The sequence below is a fragment of the Ipomoea nil genome, unplaced genomic scaffold, assembly GCF_001879475.1.
Source record: "Ipomoea nil cultivar Tokyo-kokei standard unplaced genomic scaffold, Asagao_1.1 scaffold1834, whole genome shotgun sequence".
Classification (NCBI taxonomy): Eukaryota; Viridiplantae; Streptophyta; class Magnoliopsida; order Solanales; family Convolvulaceae; genus Ipomoea; species Ipomoea nil.
The window spans coordinates 2,779,846-2,791,091 of NW_017618262.1; positions in this window are offsets into that span (position 1 = coordinate 2,779,846).

The window sequence follows — 11,246 nt, forward strand, 5'->3', positions numbered from 1 at the left end:
TTCATGAAATGTAGGAAAATGTCGTTTTACCTTGTTTGGTTGGATGGAAAATCTTTTCCATGGGAATTTGACTTTCCAAAGAGGAAGGAAAAGAAAATCCTACCTAAACATTGGTATTTTGTTTTTCAAATGAGTTGGGAAGAAAATATAGTACTATTAGATTATTTTGTCCTCATCAAAATTTATTAACTACACATATATAAATTATTGTTAAGGGCATATTGGTCTTTATATTCATAATTCATTACCATTCCAAACCCAACCAAACAATGGAATTTATATTCTCAGTAATTTCTTTTCCACTAACCAAACAATGAAATCTATTTTCCTGATAATTTGTTTTCCATGGAATTTGAATTCCATTTTCCTTCAAATATTTTCCAGCGAACCAAACGGGCTGATGGATGTTAATTTTCCTATAAATAAATTGATGAATAAACATTGTGTAATCGTGATTTATATAATATTTTCTTGGTTGTTTCCCTCTTGGGGTTATCCCTTCCCTTATTCTCAACATTTTTTTTTTTTTTAAATTAAAAGCTATCTTCATGGAACAAGAAAATGATACACCCTTAAGATCCATGCCGCCATCTTTGTATGATTATTAGTTAATTAAAGATCCATGCCGCCATCTTCATAGGAGACCGCGTCCGTCTTCATTTTTTTCTCTGTCTTTACCATTTTTTTTTTATTTTTCGCTTTTTTACAGTTATTTTTCTTTATTTTGTTTTTATTGGTTTAATTTTGTTTGTTGTTTTTGTATTTTTTTTCTCTCATTGTTTTGACGAGTTACTTTCTCTCGTTTATTTGGCGAGTTTTTTTTTTCATAAAGCGTGGAACGATATAAATGGTCATGGCGTATGTTAATCTCATCTTGGATAACATACGTGACAATGAAAAATAGACTCCTTTAAATTATAATATGCAGTTCAGCCCGATTGAGATATTGTCAATGAATAGAAGAATTGAAATAGATACTCAGGTGTGTGTAAGATTATTCCACCACTGTCAGTCTTGGGTATGTTTGACCAAATCATTAAAGACAGACGAGTACACCTAATTAGATGTGATTGCAATTGTATCTTACACATTGGGGTTGCTCTAATAATCTATCTGTAACTTCATGTCGTAATATATATATATATATATATATATATATATATATATATATACTCCCTTTTTGTCCCATTTTATGTGTCTGGTTTGGTTAACGAGCTAAGGCTTGACTACAGTTATTTTTAATTCAATTTTTCATAATATTAAGTTCATGTATTAGTATACAAAATTTATATATTTAGAAACTACACTAAAAGAATTATTAAACACAAAAAATTAAATAAAAAATAATAAAAAAAAAAACAAAGAATAAATAGTTGATTTGACCAATGAATATTAAATAGGACAGATGAAATGGGATATATCGGTTATAATATAATCTGAATAGCCAAGATTGTACAGGAATATTCCACTCAATTATACAGGGTAATAAACGAAAGGCGACAGTTAAGCTACAGAATACAGATTCCAAGTACCAGCATGGCTGCTTGCCTGCTTGGACAGCGCCATGCCACTCTAAAACCTGAAAATTCAGAATTCTGAAACTGTAAAAATTCAGAATATCAGCATGCCATCTCCTTGAACAACGCGTTTTTAGTCAATCATTACTTTCATTAGCTATACTCATTTTAGTTCACTTAAAAAAAAAAAAAAACTGCCAAATGCACACTTAATTAAGAAATTGCAATTCTTGGCTTAAAACAACAGATTTTTGAACCTCTATTTAATATATATGTGTATATTTTTTTTAATAAAAATACCTACTAATAAAATATGAAGTATGAGGCAAATTGTAAATTCGCAATGAACTTCACAATTAGGATTTTTTGAAAATTTGAAAAATATTTTTTTAAAAAATAATTTTTAGAAAATGACTTATTTTTGAAAAATATTTTAATTTTTGGTGTTTGGCTGAATATTAGATAATTATTTGTTTTCTGTTGGTTGAAAATTAAGAAATTACATTTTTTGTTTGGTTCATTTTCTTGAAAATGAACCTACCACTTATAATAATAAGGGAAAATGACACTTTTCCTCCCTGAGTTATATACCTATAGCATTTTTGCCCCCTAAATTATTGAAGTGGCTGTTTTCCCCCCTGAAATGTTAAATGGACATATTTACCCTTCAACTAAATATTTAATTTATTTTTTTTCTCCAACAAATTATGACCATAATTTGGTTCAAACCAAACAAACACTATAGCAACCAAATCGAAATATTCCAATTACAATTTAGAATCGAAATTCGATATTTAGAGTTTATTAAAATCGTGAACCAGAACGGACGGTTCATGTTCCGAACTGAAAAAATAAAATACATATATTGTTGAATTTATACTATTTTAAAATAAAAAATAAAATTTTAAAATAAAGACGGTTCAAAATCGTGAATCGGATCCAGAACCGCCGGTTCACGGTTCAAGATTCAATTTTTTTGATACATAATTTTAATAAATTGACATTTAAATATTGGATTCTAGATCTGAATTATAACCGAAAACTATTAATTCGATTGCTATAGTATCCGGTTCAATTCAAACCGAACCGTGGTCATCCCTACGTATACGCAATAATTTGTTGGAGAAGTAAAATAAATAAAATATTTACTTTAAGGGTATAAATGTCAATTAAATATATCAGGGGGAAAAAGCACCACTTTTAGAATAACTGAGGGGGCTAATGTGCTTACCTAAATAATTGAGGGGGAAAAAGTGCTATAAGTATATAACTCAGGGGTAAAAAGTGCCATTTTCCCTAATAATAATAATAATAATAATAATAATAATAATAATAATAATAATATGTGGGGTGGTAGTGGTGGTGATGATGGCATTGGCAGTGGTGACGTTGGCGGTGATGGTGGTGTGATAGCGGCGATAATAATGGTGGTGGTGTTGGTCAAAGTGATGGTGGTTTTTGTGACGGTGGTGGTGTGATGGTAGTGGTGATGGTTGTGGTGTTAGAGGTGATGGCGGTGGTAGTTATAATAATAATAATCCAAAAAAATAACTTTAAAAAAAAAAGAATAGAGTAAAGAGAGAGATGAAAAATAAAGAATTCAAAAAATGTCTTCCGACTAAAAAATTAATAATACATTTTTTGACCGATTTAATATTTTTTTCATGGACCAAAATGAATATTTGTTTGACTTCATTTTCATTGAATACCCGAAATAATCTAAGAAATAATTTTCAGAAGTTATTATTATTATTTTTTTCAAACAGACCATGTGAAATTTAGATTTGCATAATTATACTGATGTTATGCTTACGTAGTTGCGTTCGCTCATCCCTATAGCAATATGAGTTGTGTTAAGTTAGCCTAACCCCAATGTACAATCATGCTAGCTTGTATTTACCCAACCATATGAACATGACTTGTGTTAAACTGGGTTGGGGTTTAGCCTTTTGGAAGAATAAGTTGTGTTAAACTAGTCTAATCCTATTAGGGCTGTAAACGAACTGAATAGAAACGACAATGTGAGTTTTTTTTTTTTTTTTTTTTTTTTAAAGATTTTTATAATATTCGTGTTTGTTAAATCTTTTAAAATTTTTATTTGTATTTAATTTTTAAGCTATCACTAGTGTTTGTTAAATGTTAACAGGTTGGCTAATGTGTTTGTTAACATTAGTGAACATGTTCATGAATGCTAAACAAACAAACACATGTATATGTTCATTATCATAATTTGTCCGTAAATAAGAAATAGTTTATACTCACGGAAATAACCAAACAAACAACATAACTATAAAAATAATACAAATAAGTCTAAAAGTAACATTTAATATTAAACTCAAAATATCAAGTTCCAAATAAAACACAATTTGTTTGTTTACATTACAAGCCAAAAAAGAAAAAAAGAGGAGGAAGTTCCAAATAAAACACAAATTGTTTGTTTACATTACAAGCCAAAAAAACTTTATTTCCATATAAACAACTATCACATTTTCAAGACATTGGGTGCTACACTTGACCCTTTACCGACCTCCGCCCAATAATATTGTATTAACATCATTAGTAACTACATTAACTGATATATATTGTTATATTAATTAATATAAGAATTGGAGATAAAAGGATATATATTAAATAAAATAATTGATAATACTTTTGTTTTTAAATTGTACAAGTTACGCAACAGTACCAGTCCCTAAATATGCCTGATATGTATCAATAATCCTATCATCATCACTGAATGTTGACTCTAAAGCAACCATATATGATAATTGAAACATGTCATTTTGAATAATATTCTAAATTTAATATTGTTTGACTTTCGCTAATTCAATGCATTAAATTAAGTAGAGTCTCCTTCACAAATAAATACACCTTTCTATAAATAAGTATCTAGTTTAGACTGCACAAATTAGACAGTATCAACATTGCTCATAAACTTTTCAAACTTTGATCTCCTTGTTTCAACAATTAGTCGCTTCTCTTTCCAAATAAAAGTAATACCTTTTTCAAAATTATTCTTTGATTGGAAATCATTTTCCACTGATTAATTTGAAGTTGTTGTATATTTATCCAAATATATCTTTTATAACTCCTACAAACAACTTATCTAGTATCTTCATTCTCATAATATATAAGTAGTGACTGAAAAAACAACTTAAATAAATATCTTATTCTTATGATCTAAAATATTATAAATAGAAAGTAATATATTGTTAGAACAAATTGCACTTTTGGTCCTGTGAGTATTAGGGTACTGACAATTTGAGTACTTGACTTTCAAAACTTTCAATTTTAACCTTTAACTATGCAATTATTGGCAGATTTGGTCCTCCGGGCCAAATTGCCGGCCAATTTTGGCCGGAAAAACATAAATTGGTTCAAATTGTTTTTGACGAGGGTAAAATTGTCATTTCATTCCCTTCTTCTTCATTCTCCCTTTCTTCTTCGTTCTTCTTCTTCTTCATCCCGATGAATAGCTTTCCTGAGCTGCCCCTTTTGCTTCAATGGCATCCGGTGATGCCGGGAAATGGAGGAGCACTGCTCTTCTGGTTATAGATATGCAGGCAGGCACTTCACTCTTCATTTTCTTTCAATTTCTTTGTTCATGCACTAATTTTGTATTTGTACTTTTTTTCTACAGAATGATTTCATATTACCAAGTAGCCCTATTCACCTTAGGGGTGGCCAAGCTATTGTCCCCAACATTATTAAGGCCGTTGAGGTTGCAAGAAACCGTGGCATCGCCGTTATTTGGGTACCCTTTATACCACTCTCAATCATTTGCTCTTTCTTTTACTTCATTCATTCCAAGTTTGTATTTTATCTATAATTCTTGAAATTTGGTTCGCATTTGTGAGGTTTGAAGTTATCCCTTGCCTATGTATCACTGTCTATTTTATGCTTGTGGAAACATGACTCCTATGCTGAGCGAAGAAGAAGAAGAACGAAGAAGAAAGGGAGAATGAAGAAGAAGGGAGTGAAATGACAATTTTACCCTCGTCAAAAAACAATTTGAACCAATTTATGTTTTTTCGGCCAAAATTGGCCGGCAATTTGGCCCGGAGGACCAAATCTGCCAATAATTGCATAGTTAAAGGTTTAAATTGGGAGTTTTGAAAGTCACGTACTCAAATTGTCAGTACCCTAATACTCACAGGACCAAAAGTGCAATTTGTTCTATATTGTTACTACATTACTGTCTAAATATTTGCCAAACTTTTATCACACTATTTGGGTCATGTTTTTCATCCACAAAGTTCTACAAGTTGAGAATTTAAACATAGAATTTCTTTGATATATAGTTTGGGAAGAAACAAAATTGTTGTTGAATATTTAGAACCTATATTAAAAAAAAAAAGTGAAATATACTCAATTACTTTATAATTCTGTTTTTAAAATGATTTTTATAGTACAACAAACTCTTATATATATATAGACATATAGTAAATTATTCAGATCGATGTTGGTTTTTTCGAAACCAAATGAAACATGGAAACAGCAAAATCTAACTACAAAGTGAAGTTTTACGTGGGTGATTTGTAAGGGGTGAGTAAGAAACAAAATTTGTGTCGTGTTTGGTTAATACTGCCTTAAAAACATTTACGCTCAGGGTAGCACATGTTCTCGACAGACTCACAGATATGCAGTATTTCAGCGTGTATGAACTCAGGCATAGTTGCGTGTCTCAACTGGAAGAAGAAGGCAGATTAAATAATAAGAGTTATAACATCCTATCTAATATCATCCAGGTAAAGAAGAGAGAAATATGGAGAGAGACCAGGAAGATGTGCGCATGTTCACATAATGATATACATTGTGTGTTGTGGTGGGGTTGCAAAACACGGCCTCACCACACCGCGACACGCGTGCGAACCGAGTCGGGCGGGTGACGGCGCGCGCGGGATTTCCCCCTTATTCCCTCTCCATAACACTTCAAGTCTTCTAAAAGGACTTGGTATATAAAAGGTGGGAAGAAGTAGGTTAGCCAAGCAATGTGGGACATATGGAAAAGGACAAACTCAATGAATGCCTCATTAAATGTTCCAACAATCCCCCACACATTTAAGGTGGCAAGGCTAGACCCACTCATGCCCGAGTCTGCACAGGAGCTAATTTCCATATCAGTGTATTATACTTGAACTGACATGTAGTGGCATTAAGTAACTTGTTACCGGTGAGTGAATTGTATCTTAAACTCTCCGGTTAATAGAGTTTTGAACTCAACAACACTCATTAGCCATGATGAATCCCTGTTTAGTCTATCTCAACATAGACATTTTACTCTGTCAAGTCTATCTCAATATAGACCACCCTTAGCAGGCTACAGAGTATGCACTGTTTTTACAGTCCCTTTGTAAGTCTTTCCGTGACTTTATTTGACCACCCACGTGGTATCCATCACGAATTTCTCACCTCATTTGGTTTTAAACCCATATCCCTTGAAGTATCAAATACAGTCTTTCGATTTAGACATTTTGTGAATGGATCTGCAATGTTCTTTTCAGATCTCACAAACTCCATTGTGATCACCCCATTTAGTATCAACTGCCGTACAGACTCATGTCTGACTCTTATGTGTCTTCATGTTTTTCGACAGTTTTACACTAGGATCGTAAGGGGTCTTAGCTGGAGATACATCATAGCTGCCAACACAGATGGCAGTTTGTGAATCACAATGAATAGGAATAGCTGGTGCTGGACACCCCCACAACGGCACGTCTGCCAGTAGGTTTCTCAGCCACTCGGCATCTTGGCTTGCCAGATCTAGAGCCATGAACTCAGCTTCCATAGTTGATCTAGCAATGCACGACTGTTTAGTCGACTTCCATGATACAGCAACTCCACACATAGTGAACACGTATCCACTAGTTGAGCTTGCATCATCGCTGCCATTTACCCAATTCGCATCACAATACCCTTCTAGTACAGCTGGGGACCTTTTATAGTCAAGACCCCAGTCCATTGTGCCTCTCAGGTATCGAAGTACTCTTTTCAGTGCATCCCAATGTGGGGCACTAGGGTTATGTGTGTAGCGACTGAGTTTGTTTACTGCGTATGCAATATCGGGTCTAGTATAGTTCATAAGGAACATGGTTAGACTTCCGATTATCTTCGCATACTCCTCTTGTGACACACTAGCCTCTATGTTTTTCGACAGTTTTACACTAGGATCGTAAGGGGTCTTAGCTGGAGATACATCATAGCTGCCAAACTTCTTTAGAAGTTTCTCCGTATAGTGACCTTGAGATAAAAGATAACCTGTCTCTGTTTTTGTGAATTTTATCCCAAGTATTACATCAGCTTCCCCTAGATCCTTCATGTCAAATCTGTCACAAAGAGTTTTTTTGTTGCATTTATAGCCTTAATATTGGAGCTAAAAATTAACATATCATCTACATAGAGGCATATAATCACAAGGGTAGACTCCATTTCTTTAGTATATAGGCAGGCATCTGACCGGTTAATGGAATAACCCAGGTCTAAAAGAGTTTTATAAAATTTTTCATACCACTGTTTAGGAGCTTGTTTCAAGCCATATAGAGACCTCTTGAGTCTACAAACTTTCCCTTCTTGACCTGGATCAACACACCCGGGAGGTTGTTGCATGTAGATTTCTTCTTCCAGTTCACCATTTAGGAATGCGGTTTTCACATCCATTTGGTGAACTATTAACCTGTGTAAATATGGCAAAGCAAACAGAACACGAATAGTTGCTATCTTTTTAACATGTGAATATGTAAAGAAATAGTCTTCACCGAATTTTTGAGTGTAGCCTTTGGCTACTAGCCTGTCCTTGAACATTTCAATTGAACCATCTGGTCTCAATTTTCTTTTAAAGATCCACTTGCACCCAATTGGTTTACAGCCATTTGGCAGATTCACCAATTCCCAAGTGTGGTTAGACTGGATAGAGTCTAATTCGCTCTTAACAGCTTCTTTCCACAACGTGGCGTCTACTGAGCGCATAGCTTCTTGGAAGGTTTTCGGTTCTTCTTCTAGGACCAACTGACATATGAATTGATCACACAATTCATTCAGATCTTTCAGCTCGGTCAGATAGGTTATGAAATCATAACCAAAATTTTTCTCTGTTCTAGGTCTTTTACTTCTTCTAGGCTCCTCAGTGTTAGAAAAAAAGTAGGAGAATTCAGTTGTAGGCCCATCAGGTGAAGTATAAGCCTTTTTCATAGGAAATATAGATTCAAAGAAAATGACATCTCTAAATTCACACATTGCCCGATTTTCTAAGTACATGAACCTGTATGCATAGTTTAATTTTTGTTGGCTAGTTATCATACTTTCTAACTCAACACTTCCAAAATCTTTATTATAATGCAACAAAAACCATAATAATTTAATACCAAAGTGAAGTGGTCATAAAGGCAGCAACGCAACCGCACTTTCATAAACTGGAGTTATGGTACTGATGAAGTGGGGTGCATGGCCACTTTAACTTTGGTAATTTATTATGGACTTTTATTGTATTGCCATGGAAATCAACAAACCTTAAGCTTTTACTACACAAAGTCAAACTTGAAAGCATAAATGCCATAATGCATTTAGCACTTAGCAGAGGCAATTACTAAGGTAATCAAAAGTGTGGTCACAGCTCAGAGACTAGAGATCAGATGCTTTGCCACAAACTCTGCATGCAACGCAAAAGGGCAAGACGTCTTGACAAATGTCCACCATTCGAATCTTACTCTGCAAGCATGTAATGTAGTGTTTTGAATGATTAAGAAAAACCATAAATTATTCAATATTCGTAGAGGTATGAATGAGATATCATGAGTTTCTTTTAATTTAATGTCTAGAATGATTAGATAATATGTTTTTAATGACCATGTTTGGTAAATAGCTGTTAGTTGATAGCTGATAGCTGTTAGCTGTTAGCTGATTGTGTTAATTAGATGGTATAATTAGTTGATAACATTAGTTGTTGTAGAAAAGTGTTTGGTAAATTAGTAGTTAGTTGTATAATTTTTTTTTTTTTTTTTTGAAAAAGCTAATTGAAAAAATTGCTTGGAGTAGCTTTTTGAATTTTAGCATTTTGGAGTTGCAAAAAGCTAATTAACCAAACAATTTATATTGATATTTTAACTAAATCAAACAATTAATAGTGGTCAAATAAGTCAAAATTGACTTATAAGCCAATTTTTTACCAAACAGGGCGAATCTCTTTCAATTTAATCCGAGATTTCAAGTTTTTTTTTTTTTTTTTTTTTTTTTAAGACTAATCTTAGCCACCGATGTCCCGCCCCAAGAGCTTAGAGGATGTAAATTCAATTCGAGTCGCAGAAGCCTAGCTTTCAACCAGTTTTTTTTTTTTTTTTCTTTGCCAGCCCTAAGAGTAGCTTTTTAGCCAATTCCCCGTGCGCACAAGGAGTCCAACTCACACTCTACTCTGACATGGGAAGCCTAACTCCAATGATGTTTGAAGTGAGGTTCAAACCCCCACTTTGCGACTTCCAGCTATAAATTTAAGTGATCAACCACTATGCCCGCACGGGTTTAGCTCAATGTTTCAGTGGGCAGTATTTGAGAGAAGAGACCAATGTTCGAACCTCGACAGTGACAGTGTTAGAATTATGTCCAAAGTGAGCAGATTCCTCAACAGTGACAGATTGTGAGCAGATTCCTTGTGCGCACCGGCATTTGGCCCTGTCGATTTACATCTTCCCAAATGCCGGGGTGTGGGGGGCCCTTAGGTTGGGGATTCAACTTTTGGGAGAAGTGACCAACCACTATACTGGATCCAAGGACACTCAAATTCCTATTTTACCACCCTTAAAGGCATGTTTGGTTCGGTAGAAAGTATTTTTCAAGGAAAATGGTTTTCGTGAATTTGATAAAAATTTGGTTTCCTTTGTTTAGAATGAAGAAAATGTTTTCCATAGAAAACAAGTAGGATAAATATGTCGATTTACATCCTCCAAAATGTCGGGCCAGGGTGTGGGGGTCCTTAGTGTTGGAGATTCAATTTTTGGGAGAAGTGATCAACCACTATACTAGATCCAAGGACACTCAAATTCTTATTTTACCACCCTTAAAGACATGTTTGGTTCGGTAGAAAATATTTTCCAAGGAAAATGTTTTTCGTGAATTTGAGAAAATTTTGGTTTCCTTTATTTAGAATGAAGAAAATGTTTTTCATAGAAAACAAGTAGGATAAATATATCTTATGAGGTTTTGATACGCAACAAAGGAAAGAAATAATTGGTGGTTTAATTAGGGGATGGTCTACAAGGAATGAATATATGTAATTAGAGGATAATTGACTAAATATTAGTATAAGGAAATTATGTATATTAGAATATATCATTACCTTGTATAGTTAGAATAATTGTAGTAACTTAATTATTATATGTGTTAGTAATTTAGTATAAATAGGTCCATTGTATATGAATACGGGGAACCATTCAGAGGAAATATATTGTTATTCTACTATTCTAGTCTATTCTTCTTGGAGCCCACACACGCTCGAAGTGTGAAATTGGAGTTTACCGTGACTCGAATACGGTTAGGAGCCAGAAGCCTGCTCGAAAGGTTTCTTCAGTTGCGTACTAAATTTGAGTACGTAACATTGGTGCTTTCATTGAGAGTATTGGTGAGAGTATCTCATATCCTTTTGTTATTTTATTTTATTTTTTGTTTTTATCTCATTTTTTATAGCACCCCTTTGAAAATTCAAAAAAAAAAAAAAAAAAAGATCTCAAAAAAAAAAAAAAA